The 18,355-nt window shown below is 36.1% G+C and overlaps 1 long non-coding RNA gene across 1 annotated transcript in view; it reads left to right on the top strand.

Moving 5' to 3' along the window:
• The first annotated feature begins 4,801 nt into the window (after positions 1-4,801).
• Positions 4,802-18,355, top strand: part of LOC144455239 (uncharacterized) — a 43,894-nt gene continuing 30,340 nt past the window's right edge. Inside the window, exon 1 of the long non-coding RNA XR_013483957.1 lies at positions 4,802-4,861. This is a non-coding gene — a long non-coding RNA (uncharacterized LOC144455239). The remainder of the gene's footprint in view (positions 4,862-18,355) is intronic.

Raw genomic sequence — 18,355 nt, 5'->3', positions numbered from 1 at the left:
AGTACTGAGCTCCTGCAGCTGTGCAATATTTGCTGCACGCTCAATCAGTAAGTGGTGATTACATGCCAAGAACTCTGCTGTACTAAATACTGTACAAAATTGTATTAAATATGTGATACTTACTTCTTAGGACTTTATGATGTCATTGTAGGGACTAAAGTTGAGATGAATGAGGTGTGGAGAGAGGCAGACAGACAACATAACCTAATCAAAACAACTTATGGAATTGCCTACTGCTTTTATTTTTTTCCTTTTGCTGGGTATACTTATGAGAGGACTAAGGGCAACAAATTTAGGGTTAAGTGCTTGAGTGGTGATAAAGAGGAAGTATGGAAGGAGAGAGAATAGGAAAATGCAAGAGATGGGAGAAGAGTCACTGCAAAAACAATCGGACAGCTTTGCTGGCACTATGTAGCTCAGCTGAGATCTTCTCCCCTTTATTCTAATTAATAAGAAACAAATCAAGTGGGAGAGTTAGAAGGATTGATTGGGATAATGTTGGGGGCTATATCTGCCCTCCCTGTGTCACCTCAGAATCAGGAGAGAAAAAATTTTAAAAAACTGTCATCAGAATCTTCAACAGCATTTATTAATTAGGAAAGCAGTCTGGACCTATTATTTTGATTCTGTAGAAATCTTTCTACCAATGCAGATCAGCAACTCATTTGTACAGTAACAGTAATTTTAGAGCATTTCCTGGGGCACTGTGAAACAAATTGACTTGCATATGGCCTCTTAGTCAATATGTGTCAGAGATAGGTCTTGGATCCAGGTCTTCCCGATTCTAAAGCAGGATCCCTCCGTGCTCAATGCCACAGTGATTTTTACTTATGTTTTATTTCACTTCTCATGCAGTCCTGCAGACTTTCACAAACAATATGAAAATAATACCTGCAACGGTATGCAATGGATAGAGCATTGGTCCTAGAGTCAGAAAGACCTAACTTGACCCTGAGCAAGTCACTTAACTGCTACCTAACTCAATTTTCACACCTGTAAAATAGAGATAATAGTAGCATTTACCTCCTACAATTGTGATGAAGACACAATGTGATAATATTGCAAATCTTAAACCACTATATAAATGCTAGTTATTATTACTTTAAATATTCAAATGGATCTTTGATCTCACTAATTAAGTAGGTTTCCCTTCTAAAAATGCAGATTGCAACCCATTCTTGCCTGCTAATCTTGTGTAATTGTTGTCCTTTTTATGCCTTCTCATGAATTGGGGAGAGGCAACACACATATAGCCTATTGATCATATCTCTCTCTTCCTCTCTCCCTGCGTTTGTTCCCCTTTCCCCAAGCAAAACTGATCCACTGTGCCCTGTCATTGAGTTATTCAAAAGCAGAAAAATATTGAGCAATTTTCCTCAACTAGTATGTATGACTACTAACACAATATTAATGACAGACACTGCTACCTGTTCAGCTTTTGTTTATTTGATTTCATATGTGCCTTGGGAAATTCACTTTTCTGACTACTGTAAGACAAGGCGTTAACTGAGCTTAGAAATCTAAAGTCAATTGGGATTCACTTCAGATAGTTGTATTAGGTGTAAAGCACATTGAAGCCATAAAATACAAAGAGAACTTGGACTAAGTAATCCCTGAGCCCTGGGCAAGCCCTTAAAATGGATTTCTTTCTGGGCCAGACACAAATGAACAGACTTTCTGCCAGCCACTCTGACTAAAAAATAAAATCACACACACACACACACACACACACACACACACACACACACACACACACACTTCCCCAAAGATTGTCCCACTTCTATGAAAAGCATGTCACCAACAACTAATATTGTAGTTCATGGCTTCAACTAGCTTTGTGAGTGTGAGGAATTTTATACACTAAGAATGCAGAGGAGGGTTATGCAGGGTATATTCATGACCTCTTCCTAATGCTCTGAAATGAAATATCAGGAGAGTTTAAATGTCTTTGCTGAAGTACAATAATTTAAATGATTGGCATTTCCATGAAGCTTCCAAAGAGTAAAACTACATGTATTTGAATGATATCTTAATCTCTTTTGATTACTAAAATAGTGTTGGGGATAATAAATATATACAACATAATCCTGTTCTCTAATATGATTTCTAGTGTAGTTGGCAACCCCCCACCTCCTTTTTTTTCCTTTAGAAAAGAAATCTGATGATGCAAACTGCAGAATTTGATATAACTTTAGGAGAAGGCAGACTCTGACTGAAAGGATACAGAATAAGATGGCAGAGATGATTTGGGGCTTATAAAACTCTGGGGCAGGAGGTAGAAATGGAGATGAGCTACATGTGAAAGGGATCTAAGAACAGCAAAAAAAGAAATCCAGGTGAAAAGCATAAGGGTTAATCACACAGTTTGACTTGACGGGTAGAAGGACTGCTTTGTTAATCCAGAAAACTGGGGTTCACCCTACACTTCTGACATGGCTGTCAGTGTGACATTGGGTAAGTCACTTAACCTCTCTTGTCCCAAATAATTCCCTAAGATTTCAAATTACTGAGAAATTTCATTGTTGGAGAGATCGGTGATGCAAGTTCATATGACTAGTTCCCTATGCAAATGAAATGACAAGTCCAGACTACCTTCCCCCTCTCAACCCAAAAGAAAAATCAAAGCAAGAACTGGGAAAGCAACTTACAGAACTGCAAATAGAAACTAGTTCACAGATTTCTGAGCATGGTCTGTCAATGAAAGTAGTTTGTGCCAGAATTCTGGGGTGGTTCCTAGAGAATAAATCAAAATTGACCTATTTTTCCTGCATTAAAAGCCAGGACTTTGGCAGCCTGGAAAGTGAAGCATAGGAGCTATACTTTTGCATTTAAGTATATAAGAAGTGTGTAACTGTGCTGTCCGTATGATTGCAAATTGCCTTTCTACATAGAGTTTATATGCCAATCAATTGCTCTGCGTGTGTGTTTGTGTGTGTGTGTAAAATGTTGCATCATCTAGTAAAATGTAAATTCCTGAAGGGCAGGGGCTATTTCCTTCACTTACAGTACCTGACAGATTATAAGTCCTTCATAAATATTCTCTCTGATTTCTGAACCCATGGAAAGGTAGATCTCTCATTCTAAATAGCAAGCTGGATGTGTGATTATTTGAATGGTCCACTACAGATGAGCAGCACTGAAGAGGAGTAAAAGGGTAAACCACAATACTAAAACCATAATAAGAGAAAAATACCCCTTTGTTGCACTGGAGACAGCTTGGTCCTGAAAGAACATCAGATTTAGAATCATAGGATCAAGAATCAAATTCTTATTCTTACACTAGCTCTGTGATTTTGGGCAAGTCTTTCAAATATCCATGCCTTAGGTTACTCACTTGTATAAAATAAGAGGACTGGGCTAGATGATGTTTGAGGTCCCTTCCCCAAAGGTATAAGTTCTGATACCACTTGGTTGTGTAGAAACATCCATCAGTCAAGATGCAGAATTACCAAAGAGAACCTGCTAATTATCTATCTTCATGTGTCCTTGGCAGGTGCTACATAATAAGTTGATCAGCTTAGGGCCAACAACAAATACATTTGCTTTTTTTCCCTCAATTTGGATATGTTATAATGAGAATATGGATATAGCTAACCATAATCTGGAACTTTGTAAAACTTTTCATTCTCAAGATCTACTGGGGCAACCAAGTGCTGCAGTACATAGAGCACTGCCTTGGAATCAGGAGGACCTGAGTTCAAATTTGGCCTCAGACACTTATCAGCTGTATGACCCTAGGCACATATGCCTTGAGGAAAATCTCTTTGGCAACATGTTGTAGCATGGATTGTTGATGTGGTTAGCCAACTAGGAGTCTATTTGAATAAACTGGAGAAGTGGTGATGAAGGCCCAAACTAAATTGGTTACTGTTGGGGTAATGCAAAGGGGCTGGATGCAAGAGATGTGAAAGTAGAAATGGCAATATTTGGCAACTGATTGGGCATGTGGGGTAAAAGAGAGTGAGGATTCAAGGTTAATGCCAAGGTTATAAACCTGAAAGATTGGAAGGATGATGACACCTTAGAAAGAATTAGGAAATTTTAGAAGAGAGATGGTTTGGGCAGAAAATATTAATATGTTCAGTTTGGGCCATGTTGAATTTGAGACATGTTTAACATTTAATTTAAAGTGTCAAGTAGGTAACAGAATATAGAACTGAAGCTCAGGGGAAAGATTGGGGCTGAATATGTGCATATACATACACATGCACAGATGTGTGTGTGTGTATGTCATATATATTTGTGTGTGTAATCTGAATAGAGATGATAGTTGTAATTATAGGGGTTGATGAAGTTTCTGAGAGAGATTGCATAGAGGAAGAATAGAAGAAGGCCTGGTACAGAGATACCCTCATGGGGCACAATTTGAATGAAAAATCAACATAACAGACAGAAAAGAAATGATCAGACAAGTAGGAGAAGAGTCAAGCAAGAGTAGTGTAATGAAAAATGTAAGAGGAAAGAGTATAAATGGGAAGGTAGCCACCAGTATTAAATACAGAAGATAGGTTAAGACATATGAGGACTGAAAAAAACACCATCAGATGTGTGGTGAGGGCTGGGTTGTGAAGGGCCTTGATTGCCAAACAGAGCACTTTGTTTCAATTTTGGAGTCAATAGGAAGACCTTGGAATTTACTGAGCTTGGAGGGAGAGTGACATGATCAGGACTGCATTTTAGGAAAATCACTTTACTAGCCACAAAGAAAATGACTATCATAGTAACCCAGTTGTGAGGTAATAAAGGCCTGCACTAGAGTGGTGGCAGTATCAGAAGAGAAAAGGGGGCATATCTGAGAAATGTTGCAAAGGTGAAACTGATGGATTCTTGTCAACAGCTTAGATATGGAAGGCGAGAGATAGTGAGTATTCCAGGATGACTCCTAAGTTTTGAGACTGAGGGACTTGGTGTTACCTTTTACAGTAATAGGGAAGTAAGAGATGGTAAGGGTTTTGGGGAATAGAATGAGTTCTCTTTTGACATATTGAGTTTAATATGCATACCGAACCAATTCAAGATGTCTGAAAGGCAATTGGAGATGTGAGAAAGGAAATCAGTAAAGAGATTGGGGCAGGAAAGGTAGACTTGAAAATCATCAGCATGAAGATAGTAATTAAATTCATGGGAGATGATATCACCAAGTGAAGTAGTATAGAGGGAGAAGAAAAGAAAGTCCAAGGCAGAACCCTGATGGACGCCTAAAATTAAAAGTCATGATTTGGAGGATGATCCAGCAAAGGAAAAAGAGAAGATGCTGTCAGATTGTTAGAAGGACAACCAGCAGGATGGTATCTTGGAAACCTAGAGAGAAAAGAGTATCAAGGAGGAGAGAGTATCCTCTAATAAGGCATGTCTCTCTAATATGACACATCTCTATCTAGAAAAAGCTAGATATCTGAAAACAACTGGAGGAAATACTATTTGTAGAGGCTGTAGTACCTGTAAATTATTTTTATACTTAGAGAAAGATCTGTATGGATTCTGCAGATTATAATCTTTCCATGTGCAGTCACCAGGTGGCACTGTCTGGTAGAATTTGGCTGAAAAACAAACATCAAAAGTAAGACGAAACTACTTGTACTTTGGGTCTTACCCAGCCCTAGCCATGTCTATTTTACCAATGTGTATTTCCTACTTCACAGTCACCACTCTAAAGCCAGAGAAGATAAAGTAGTGAGGGAGGGAGAGGAAAGTGTAAAGGGGAGAGGAGGAGAAGGAATGATACACAAGTGACCTGAAAACCCCAGCCTTAGCTCAGACAGCAAAAATAGCACTCTAACTCCATTTATTTAGCCTGGGACAATAAGAAATAATCCCATAGCCAATTGAGTTTGGGTTCTGTTTTTTTCAACGAGTTTATAAAAACAATCATAAACTAAAATTATTCAGATTCTCTCTACTTTGCTCATATCCCTCAGGAAAAACACTAATGTGTTGGACTGAGACTCAGTCTCTATCCTTTATATATATTTAGATAGATAGACAGATTTGCAACTATTCACTGGCTTCTTCCATTCCAATTCCTGCATATACAATTAAAGATTTTTTGGGTTAAAAGCATTTAAAATAAATCAGATTCTATTAAAAGTGAATACCTTTTTAAAGGTACCGTTTAAAGAATTAAACAACTTTAAGGAACAGAAAATGCTGGATTATACATCTATCATCTTGGGCATAAAAGGCATGGAGAAAAAAAAATCTTTTCACTTAGATTCCTAGTCAAGGGTATTTCCAGACACCCCCTACATAGTTCTTAGTTGTCTTATTTAATATTTTGGACAAAGGTGTCAAATGCTCCAAGGCTTCTTTCTGCCACAGCTCTTCTCTCCACATCACTACTACCACTTGTTTCTGCCACTGAATGCTGTTTCCACTCTAGTTCAAAACAATTGCTCCCTCAATCCTTCCCTTCCAAAGCAGAGGAATGATAGTGTCTTCTACAACTACATTTTGCACAAGTTTACACAACCATGCTGTGGAGCCTGAGCCTGGTTATACTTATCTTTTTATCCATTGTTCTCATAAATTCTTCACAGAAAACATGCCCAACTTGCTTAATTCCTTCCCTTTACTATTTCCTTATCTTGGAATATCAATGTAAAGATCAAATTATAGAACAATTTTTTGTCATTCTTTTTTTAAGGCTAGCCAGTTGGCTTCCCCATTTGATCATTATCTTCAATAACGTATTTTTTCAATGTCTTTTCATTAGTAAACTGGTGCTTCCTGTTTATATTCCTCATGCATCTTTCCTTCACCCTTTGGGCTATTTGTAACTGAAATACTCCTGATTCCATTCCATAGTTTATAGCTACATATCATCAGGAAAATGGTTGGTTTTAAAGTGATGCAGCAATGAGCAGTTGAGAATTTATTACTGGGATATCTGGAATTCTTAATAAAAATGCCAGGGAGCCTAGTAAATTCTAGGCAGCATATAAAATAGAAAATTCCCCTAATCCTCAAATGTCTTTAGAATGTATTCATTGATGAGGTACTCAGAGGCCCTCTTCTTGCTTTCTTTATCCCTTTCCAGAAGCAAAATTGATTATTAGGTAATGAAGATACCTAGCTTTTGAATAGAATTGTGACTTCAGTTCAGTCTTTGTTGGCCTATCAGTCATTTCCTGTGTACAGTCCATGGTAGGGTCTCTAAGGGAATAACAAGCAGCATATAAACACTTTCTTTCCCCCACCACATCACCTAATTCCTTATACCTCTCTCACTCTTCCCTTTCTCATCTTCTTGACGTCAAATAGGTGACCCAAAAATCTATGCACTCTTATTTCTTTATAAAAGTAGTCCTTCAACCAACAAATATAAGGAACTCTTAAATGAGGAGATCCCCTCCTACTAATGCATGTTGGCACCTTCTCTGTAATTTATAGTCACAGAGAACTGCCTAAACAACAGAGATTGAGTGACTTGCCCAGGGTCACACAATCAGTATATGTCAGAGGCAGGAATTAGACAAGTTTTTCTAGCTGGCCCTTTATCTACTTACTATACTACATCTTTAACAAATAAATAACGGTATTTTGGGGGAGAGATCCCTACAAACAAGGGAAATTGGGAAAGACTTCATGTAGAAGACACCACTTAAGCCAAGTTTTGAAGCCAACAAAGGATTCATTTTTCAGAGGTAAGCAGCAAGGAGAGAGTCCATTCTAGGCATGATGTCATTGTCTGTAAAAATATACAAGGGGAAAGAAGGAACATAGAAAACAAACTTGTAGAACCTTGGTTTTCAAATTCCAGACATAAACTCTTGCTTCGCAGGACCAGAACTCATGCAGACATTCTTGAGTATACTAAAAAGTCCTGATACTTTTGGGGAGGACAAACATTAAGGATTAGGGTGGGATAAGATCTGACCAATACAACTGTTACTCTCCAAGATATTTTCAGATAGTCTTCATGAAAAGCAGAAGATTAGGGGCAATTTAGAATTGAATTCAGTGTCAACACACACTGAAAGATATTTGTTAATGACATAAATTTAAAATAATGTATACTTGTAATAATAAGAATATAGCCCCTACTTATTGCTTTATTGTCCAGTTGTTTCTTCAAAGTTATCAATTATCTTAGTTGCTAAATCTCATGGCCTTTTATAAATATTCTTCATTCTTGACCTTTCTGCAGCTTTTGATATTGTTGATCATTCTCTTCTCCTTGATAATATCTTCTCTCTACATGTTTAAGATACTATTCTCCTGGTTGTACTCTTACCTATCTTACCATTCTTACTCAGTCTCCTTTGCTGAATATTCATTTACCATCACAACTGCTAACCATGGATGTCCTGTAGGACTCCGTCATGGGCCTCTTCTCTTCTCTCTTCACATTATTTCGCTTGGATTCAATTATCATCTCTGTGCTGATGATTCTAAAATCTACTTATGTAGCCCTAACCTCTCTACTGACCTCTAGTCACACATCTCCACTTGTCTATTGGATATCTCAAACTGGGTATCCCATAGACATTTTAAACTCATGTCCAAAATTGAAATTATTATCTCTATCCCTCAATCTCAAATTATAATTACATAAATAGGAGGAAAACCAAGACAGTTTTAGGACACAGAGTACAAGAGAGGAAAGAATATAAAAGAAATGGTAATCAATAGAGATACATGCTATGGAGCAACCAAGTAAGATAAGGACTAAAAAGGTAGTTGGATTTTTAATTTAGTGTAGATTACTATTTGTAGAAGCTTTTCAATGAAAGGAGTAAAGCATGTAAATGCTCAAGTGGGCATCAAAATTGAGAATTTTTAAAGCAGAAAGACTGGAGAACATTCGTGGGTTTAGTAGGGAAAGGCACTGGAGAGGGAACAAGTAAAAGTATGAGACAAAGGAAAAGGTAGCTATGGTATCAGATTGGTGGGATGTAGCTGATGATTGAAATATGGATATGTAATTATGAGTCATTCAAAAGAAATAGAATGAACACATTTTAGAAAAAAGTATGTAATATATTTATTAATCAACAAAATATATGTATTAAGCAGAATATATGCATATATAATATTTCATATTAATAATTTATTACTTATGTGAGAAAATATAAGAACCAATATGGGAAGACATGGTGACCATTTGTGTGATGATGAATGGAAAGAGAAACAGAAATGATATCCATGTGGGAGTATACTACACACTGAATCTAAGAGGAAATAGATGAGAATTTCAGGAAACAGATGGCATAGAGGCATAGTATAGTATTTAGGGGGACTTCAATTATCCAGACATATGCTAGAGCTCTTTCTCTGCCAAAAACATTTATAGTAGTGATTAAATTTCTTGGCTTGACTTAATGATTTCATCCTTCAAGAAGTGTTGGAAGAAATTAGGAAGATAGCTATTATGAATGTAATTCTCACTAACTTGGAGAAAGTAATTGCTAAAATAGAAATAATAAGAACCTTGGGGAAAACTCATCACTCTATCTTAGAATTAAGGGAAAGGAAAAGAGGGCTTGATATCATGTTATGTACCACACATTCTAGAGTAGAATAGATTTCAAAGAATTTCTGGAACATTGGTAGAATCCACCCAAATAAGCTATCTACAGTAAGACAGTACATTTCCTAGAGGAAAGATGCAAATCAGTGTGAAACTAAAAAGACAAAAATAAGAAAACAAAATAGAATGTAATTAAAACAACTCCATCCTGATCTATTTAAATAAGCTGCTAATGGGAGGAAATTGGAAATGCATGAAAAAAGTAACATCGACATAAAATATAACAATATGCTATGGAAATTTAATCAGTATACATTGATTGCAGTAATGAGACCCAGAGATTACAGACAGTGTGTCATCTAACATATACTAAATCTTATGCAGACACACAGGAGTCACAGCAGATAGAACACTAACAGACTTAGAGTCACAAAGACTTGAACTCAAATTAGGTCTCAGACACTTACTAGCTATGTGACCCTGGGAAAATCATTTAATCTCTCTCTGCTTTAGTTTCCTCATCTCTAAAATTAGGATAATAATAGGTCATACCTACCAGGGTTATTGTGAGGAAAAAATAAGATAATTTTTAGAGCACATTACAAACCTTCAAATGCTATATTCTTTTTTGTTCATTAACTTATTTTGATTTATCAACAATCACTTCCATAGGCTTTTGAGTTTAAAATTTTTCTCCCCCTTTATCAACACCAACCTCCCCAAGATGGCACAAGTGTGATATGTGCTATACATATAAATTCCTATTAAACATATTTTCACATTAGTAATGTTGTAAGTAAGAATTAGAACCAATAGGAGGAACTACCAGAAAGAGGAAATAAAACTCAACAGAAGAAAAAAAATAACAAATAGTATGCTTCGATTTGCATTCAAACTCCCTAGTTCTTTCTTTAGATGTGGATAGCATTTTCCATCACGAGGCCTTTGGAGATGTCTTAAATCCTTGTATTGCTGGGAAGGGTTAAGTTTATCAATATTAGTCATCACATAATGTAGCTGTTATAGTGTGCAATGTTCTTTTGGTTCTGCTCACTTCACTCAGCATCAGACCATACAAGTCTTTCCAAGTTTTTCTGAAGTCAGTTTGTTCATAATTTCTTACTGCACAATAGTATTCCATTACATTCATATACTACAACTGGTTCAGCCATTCACCAATTAATGGATATCCCCTCAATTTCCAATTCTTTGAACGCCACAAAAAGAGGTGCTATAAATATTTTTGTACATGTGGGTCTTTGTCCCCTTTTTGTGATCTCTTTGGGATATGGCCCTAGAAGTGCATATTGCTGGGTCAAAGGGTATGCATATTTTTATAGCCCTTTGGGCATAGTTCCAAATTGCTCTCCAAAATGGTTGGATCATTTCACAACTCCACCAACAATGCATTAGTGTTCCAATTTTCTCACATCTTCTCCAACATTTATCATTTTCTTGTTTTGTCATGTTGGCCAATCTGATAGGTGTGATGTGGTAGCTCAGAGTTGTTTTGATTTGTATTTCTCTAATCAATAGTGTGATTTAGAGCATTTTTTTCATATGACTATAGATGGCTTTAATTTCTTCATCTGAGAATTTTGACCATTTATCAATTAGGGACTGACTTTTTTCTTACAAATTTGACTTAATTCTCTATATATTTTAGAAATGAGGCCTTATCAGAGAGACTGGTTGTAAAATTCTTTCCCAATTTTTTACCTTCCTTCTAATCTTAGTTGCATTGGCTTTCTTTGTGCAAAAACTTTTCAATTTAATGTAATCAAAGTTATTGATTTTGCTTTTCATAATGTTCTCTATCTCCTCTTTGGTCATGAATTCTTCTGTTCTCCATAAATCTGATAGGTAAACTATTCCTTGCTCTCCCAGTTTGCTTACGATATCAGCCTTTATATCTAAATCATGAACCCATTTTGACTTTATTTTGGTGTATGGTGTGGGATTTTGATCTATGCCTAGTTTCTGCCATATTCTTTTCCAGTTTTCCCAGCAGTTTTTCTTTCAAAGAATGGGTTGTTATCCCAGAAGCTGGGGTCTTTGGGTTTATTAAATAAGAGATTACTATAGTCATTGACTACTGTGTCTTGCATATTTAACCTATTCCACTGATCCACCACTCTATTTCTTAGCAAGTACCAAGCAGTTTTGATGACTGCTGCTTTATAATACAATTTAAGATCTGGAATTGCTAGGCTACCTTTCCCTACATTTCTTTTAATTATTTCCCTTGATATTCTTGACCTTTTGTTCTTCCAAATGAATCTTGTTATTATTTTTTTCAAACTCTATAAAATTATTTTTTGGTAGTTCTATTGGTATGGCACTGAATAAGTAAATTAGCTTAGGTAGAACTGTCATTTTCATTATATTAGCTCGGCCTACCCATGAGCAACTGATGTTTTTCCAGTTATTTAGATCTGACTTTATTTGTATGAAAAGTTTCCAATTGTGTTCATATAGTACCTGGGTTTGTTTCAGGAGATAGACTTCTAAATATTTTATAATGTGTACAGTAACTTTAAATGGAATTTCTCTTGCTGTTGGGCTTTGTTGGTAATATATAGAAATACCAATCATTTGTGTGGGTTTATTTTATAGCCTGCAACTTTGCCAAAGTTGTTTATTATTTCAAATAGTTTTTTACTTGATTCTCTAGGATTCTGTAAGTATATCATCATGTCATGTACAAAGAGTGATAGCTTTGTTTCTTCTTGGCCTATTCTAATACCTTCAATTTCTTTTTCTTCTCTTATTGCTAAAGCTAACATTTCCAGTATGATATTGAACAACAGTGGACATCCTTGTTTCACCTCCAATCTTATTGGAAATGCTTCAGGGCAGCTAGGTGGTGCAGTGGATAGAACACCGGCTCTGGCATCAGGAGTATCTGAGTTCTAATCCAGCCTCAGACACATAGCACTTACTAGCTGTGTGACCCTGGGCAAGTCACTTAACCCCATTTCCTAGCCCAAAAAAGAAAAAAAAAAGTAGAAATGCTTCTAGCTTGTCCCTATTACATATGATGCTTGCTGAAGGTTTTAGGTAGATATTATTTATTATTTTGAGGAAGACTCCATTTATTCCTATGCTCTCTAGTGTTTAATAGGAATGGGTGTTGTATTTTGTCACAAAGCTTTTTCTGCATCTATTGAGATGATCATGTGGTTTCTGTTAGTTTTGTTGTTGATGTGATCAATTATGCTTATAATTTTTCTAATATTGAACCAGCCCTGCATTCCTGGTATAAATCCTACCTGGTCATAGTGTATTATCCTCATGATAAGTTGCTGTAATCTATTTGCTAATATTTTATTTAAAACTTTTTGCATCTATATTCATTAGAAAAATTTGTCTATAATTTCCTTTCTCTGTTTTGACTCTTCCTGGTTTAGGTATCAGCACCATATTTGTATCATAAAAAGAATTTGGGAAGACTCCTTCTTCACCTATTTTCCCAAATAGTCTATATAGTATTGGAATTAATTGTTCTTTAAGTGTTTGATAGAATTGGCATGTAAATCCATCTTGCCCTGGATGTTTTCCTAGGGAGTTCAATAATGGCTTGTTCAATGTCTTTTTCTGAGATGGGGTTATTTAAGTATTTTATTTTCTCTTCTGTAAATCTGGGCAATTTATAGTTTTGTAAATATGTATCCATTTCATTAAGATTGTCAAATTTATTGGCATACAGTTGGGCAAAACAGTTCCTAATTATTATTTTAATTTCCTCTTCCTTGGTGTTCCCCATTCACCTCCTTAAACTCTTTCTTGTTTATTTTGTGGTTAGATTTATCTAGTTCAGAGAGGGGGAGGTTGAGGTCCCCCACTAATATAGTTTTGCTGTCTATTTCTTCCTATAACTCCCTGAACTTCTCCTCTAAGAATGTGGATGCTTTACCATTTGGTGCATATATGTTTAGTAATGATATTACTTCATTGTCTATGGTGCCTTTTAGCAGGATGTAGTTTCCTTCCTTATCTCTTTTGATAAGATCTATTTTTGCTTTTACTTTGTCAGATCAGGATTGCTACCCCTGCTTTTCTTTTTACTTCAGCTGAAGCATAATATATTCTGCTCTAGCCTTTTACCTTTACCCTGTGTGTGTCACTCTTTTTCAGATGTGTTTCCTGTGAACAACACATTGTAGGATTATGGTTTTTAATCCATTCTGCTATCTGCTTCTGTTTTATGGGAGAGTTCTCCCATTCACATTCACAGTTAAGATTACTATCTGTGTCTTTCTCTCCATCCTTCCCCTCCCCTGTTTATGCTTTTCTTTCTCCTTTTCTCTCCTCACTAGTGTTTTGCTTTTGACCACCACCTCCCTCAGTCCCTCCTCCATTCTATTAACCCCTTCCCTTTTCTTCCCCTTTACCATTACTGCTTCTTCCCTACCTTCTATCTCCCCTCCCTTTTCTTTCCCCTTTTCCCTCCTACTGCCTATAGGGCAAGTTAGATTTCTATACCTAACTGATTATGTTATTCCCTTCTTGAGCCAAATCTGATGACAGTAAGGTTGAAACAATGCTCATCTCCCTTCCTTCTTTCCCTCTGCTGTAATTGGTTTTTGTGTCTTTTCCTGGAATGTAACTTACCCTTATCTGCCTCCTCCTTTCTTGGAACATTTTCTTAGATCTGATTAATCCACTTACTTGGATCCATTTATCCCACTTGATTAGATTTTTTTTTATCATTAGACCAAAGTCAACTTATATCCACCCCCTTTATGTATACTTCTTTAACATGGTGTAATAACAGTATAGTTCTCAAGAGAGGCACGTGTCATCTTCCCTTGTAGGGATGTAAACAGTTTGCCCTTATTAACAACATATTGCATCTTTCTAACCCTTTTACCTTTTTATGTCTCTCTTGAGTCTTGTACTTGAAGGTCAAATTTTCTGTTGAGCTCTGTTCTTTTTATCAGAAAGGTTTGAAAGTTCCCTTTTTCGTTGAATATCCATCTCCTCCCCTGAAAGACTGTGCTCATTTTTGTTGGGTAGTTGATTCTTGGTTGTAATCCAAGCTCATTTGCCTTATGGGATATCATGTTCAATGCCCTAAGGTCTCTTAATGTAGAAGCTACAAGGTCCTGTGTAATCCTGACTGTAGTTCCATGATATTTAAATTGTTCCTTTCTGGCTGCTTGCAGTATTTTCTCTTTGACCTGACAATTTTGGAATTTGGCTACTATGTTCCTTGGCGTTTTCAATTTGGGATCTGTATCAGGAAGTGTTTGTTGGATTCTTTCTATGGCTATTTTACCCTCTTCTTCTAGGAACTCAGGACAGTTTTCCTTTATGATTTCCTGAAAGATACTGTCTAGGCTTTTTTTTTCATCGTGATTTTCAGGTAGACCAATAATTTTTAAATTGTCTCTCCTGGATTGATTTTCCAGGTCAGTTATTTTGCCAATGAGGTATTTTACATTTTCATTTATGTTTTCATTTTTTTGTTTCTGTTTGACTGATTCTTGCTCTCTCATAGAGTCATTAGCTTCCATTTGCCTGAGTCTAATTTTTAACAAATTGTTTTCTTTAAAGTTTTTTTTAATATCCTTTTTTTGCAGTCTTCACTTGTGCCAAAAATTCCTTCAAAAATTTTATTCTTCTCTTCAGTCACGAAAGATCTCAATTACTGAGTTTCCCAGTCTCAGAACGAAGATGACCTTGGTTCCAATTCTGCTTCCCATAAATAAGGGTTTGTTGTCTGGGGCGACTTAACTTCTCCATGCACAGAGGTAGCTTTCTGAGACTAGTAACTGCAGAGAAGTTGTAGGTCTGCATTAATAAAGGGAGTTCCCTCTCCAAGTTCCCCCCACCCAGTCAATTACATATTTGTAAACAACAATAAGACCACAAGAAAAACCCAGTATATACATTTTACCACAAGAATATGCTGAGTAACTTCTAATAACAGCTCCAAATACAGTTTGCATGGGAGAGAGGAGGCATTGGTGGTTTGTTTGTTTTTTGTTTGTTTTTTTTTAATATAGTATGTGGTTGCTATGAGACTGCTTGCTGGAGATAAAGCAGATTACAGATTCTGTTCATAGCAGCAGAAAATCACATCTTTGTTATTTATATGACTGTTCTTAAGGAGGCTAAAGATGGAAAACACGTTTTAAAATACAGTAGAAGGTGTTTTATGTTTATCTCATTCTAAAGGGATCATTCTAAAGAAAACTATTGAAATATATTCTAAAAAGAAATGCAGTATGAAAGGATAAAGCCAATAAAATGATATTAGTTTAGAATATCTTTAGTTTAATGAGCTTTTTTTTAAAAAACCTGTGGTGAAATTGTGTATTGAGAACAATCTCCCTGAGGATTTTCTCAGGCCTTTAAGATTAAAAAGAGGTAGATAATTGTAATAGAGTTTGTTGTTTCTTACTTTTTACTCCTGACTTTACCAAAAACATTTATTGGGGGGGTTGACTTTTTTTAAATAATTATTGAATGCAGCATGCTCATCATGCTATTTCTTATATAAATAAATAAACTGGTGTCCTTGAATCTCCTTTGCATTTCCAATGCTTATATGAGAATATCTCATAATGACTCGAGCGTCCTATTCAGCATGTTTTCCATTACATCAAGGGAATAACAGTGACTTGTTCTCACAGTAAACTCCTAGAGAAATCACAAAGGGAGGAGAGCCAGCAAAATTTAGAATGTTGCTGCTATACTTCCAGATGACTTTCAATTTACCATTTTTGTCCAATCATCAAACTGAAGAGCTGTGCATTTTAGGTGGAGGGATGGCCAACAACACAACAATGGAGGAATGGCTGAATAAGTTGTGGTAAATGAATGTGATGGAATACTATTATGCTGTAAGAAATGAGGAAATGGATGATTTCAAAGATACATGGAAAGACTGATGTGAACTGATACAGAGTGAAACAAGCAGAATCGGAAGAATAATTTATAATATAAAATCAATATTATAAAAACAAATAATTTTGAAGACTGTTATAAACTGACAAAGAAGGCAATGAGTGGATTAAGAACAATAAAATGTTATACAATAACAACAACACTGTTAGAACAAAGAATTTTGAAAGCTATAAGAATTACGAGCAATACAATAACCATTCATTATTCTAGAGGATTGGCAGTGAAATATATTATTTCCTTCCTAAGAGGAAGGTGATGGGTTTGGGATATGGAATCACACACACACACACACACACACACACACACATCTGTAATTTCTGTAATTTGAGAATTTTTTTTTTCTTGAATACACATATTTGTTACAAGTAACTTGTCTTTTCCTCTTGTTTTTCTGTATGGTGAAGAGTAAAAAGGAAAGAAAATAGATCCTGTAGATTAATTTTTTTAGAGGTTGGGTATGCTCCAGATGCAGGACAGCTAGGTTGCACAGTGGATAGAGCACTAGACCCAGAATTAAAAAGACCAGAAGGACCAGAATTCAAATATAACCTCAGGCATTTACTAGCTTTGTGATCCTGGACAAGTCACCTAACCCCAGCCTAAAACTGAATAAGGTAATGGCAAACCACTCTAGCATCTTTACAAAGAAAAACCATGGATATTCGGTCCACAGAGTCACAGAGTCAGACAGGACTGAATAATAGCAACAGTGCTACAGATGCAATATGTTGCATGCACTTCAGATAAGATCCTTGTACTGTTAGTTTTGGTTGTTTTATTGTGTTACAGGAGATCTCTTAGATTGGGGTTATCTGTAAATGTTTGTAACATAAAAATCAAATACACAAGAAAAAAAAAGTTGAAGAGTAGATTTAGGAGTCATGAGTTCAAATTCTACCACAATGAGAAAGTCACTGAGCCTTCCTGACTGTACTTTCTCATCTGTTGAAGGACTAATACTAACTTAGCTCAGGTTAGATATCCAGGCAACTCACAAGTCAACAACTTAACAAAACAGGCTTATTTGCTCTTATACAATAGAAATATCCAACAAGGATACAGTGGTTCTTAGCTTTTCTGGATTCATACCCTCCCCACCTTTCCCAGTTTCTATATGGAAATGTTCTGGTCATTAGAGCAGGTTATGGTGAAAGACATGATGACTCACACTCTTGCTCTTGAGAAATCCACTAAGTCTAAAAGGCCTTGACTCCATGTAGCTGGGTCATTTTACTCTCTTAGATGAACATTTCATCAAAGAAGGCAGGGCCAATCAGTTCCTAGAGGTAACTTCCTCTTTTTTTTCAGGTTAAGCCTACATAAGAGTTATAGGTAGGAAGAAAGGAGCTACCTTCTTTCAGGGAAACACTGCTCCTATCATATCTATAAAACAGGAACATGCTACCTACTTTATAAGGTTGTGAGGAAATAATTTTGTAAGCCAGAAACTTCCATGTAAATGTATTACTGTTATACCTGAAAAAAAAAGACAACGACTCAGGAAATTGGCATCAAACATTTATTAAGCACTTCTCATCAAAGCAAAGGCCCATTTTTCAATACTAACATTTTATCAACATTTAACCAACAAAGAACTATAAAGAATAGGAGTAAAGAATTTAATCAAGGAATTGTATGATAGTAAGGGAAAATAGACTGGCAAGAGGGAAGGGAGGTAGATAGTTTGTGCTCCAAGATGTTAGGAAAGAATGAGGAAGCCCCCAGTCACCCTCCCCCCAGCATATTTGGAGGATATCCAGTGATGAAATTTTGATAGGGTCATGGATAAGCATCTCATATCATGGTCAGGCATTGATAGGTTATGTGTGATATGTATTGTGAGAGGGAACTCCTGAATCAGTGAGATTCCATTTGGGTACATAAGAGCAATGTCTAAGACACTGTGCTAGGCATTAAGGTTAAGAAAGACAAAATGTAAACAATCCCTGGTCAAAGCAGCTTACATTTTAC

This window comes from Phascolarctos cinereus, unplaced genomic scaffold (genome assembly GCF_003287225.1).
Source record: "Phascolarctos cinereus isolate Bilbo 61053 unplaced genomic scaffold, phaCin_HiC Scaffold_9;HRSCAF=440, whole genome shotgun sequence".
NCBI lineage: Eukaryota > Metazoa > Chordata > Mammalia > Diprotodontia > Phascolarctidae > Phascolarctos > Phascolarctos cinereus.
The sequence above is the reverse complement of the archived record's forward strand: the minus strand, read 5'-3'. Positions and strand labels throughout refer to the sequence as shown.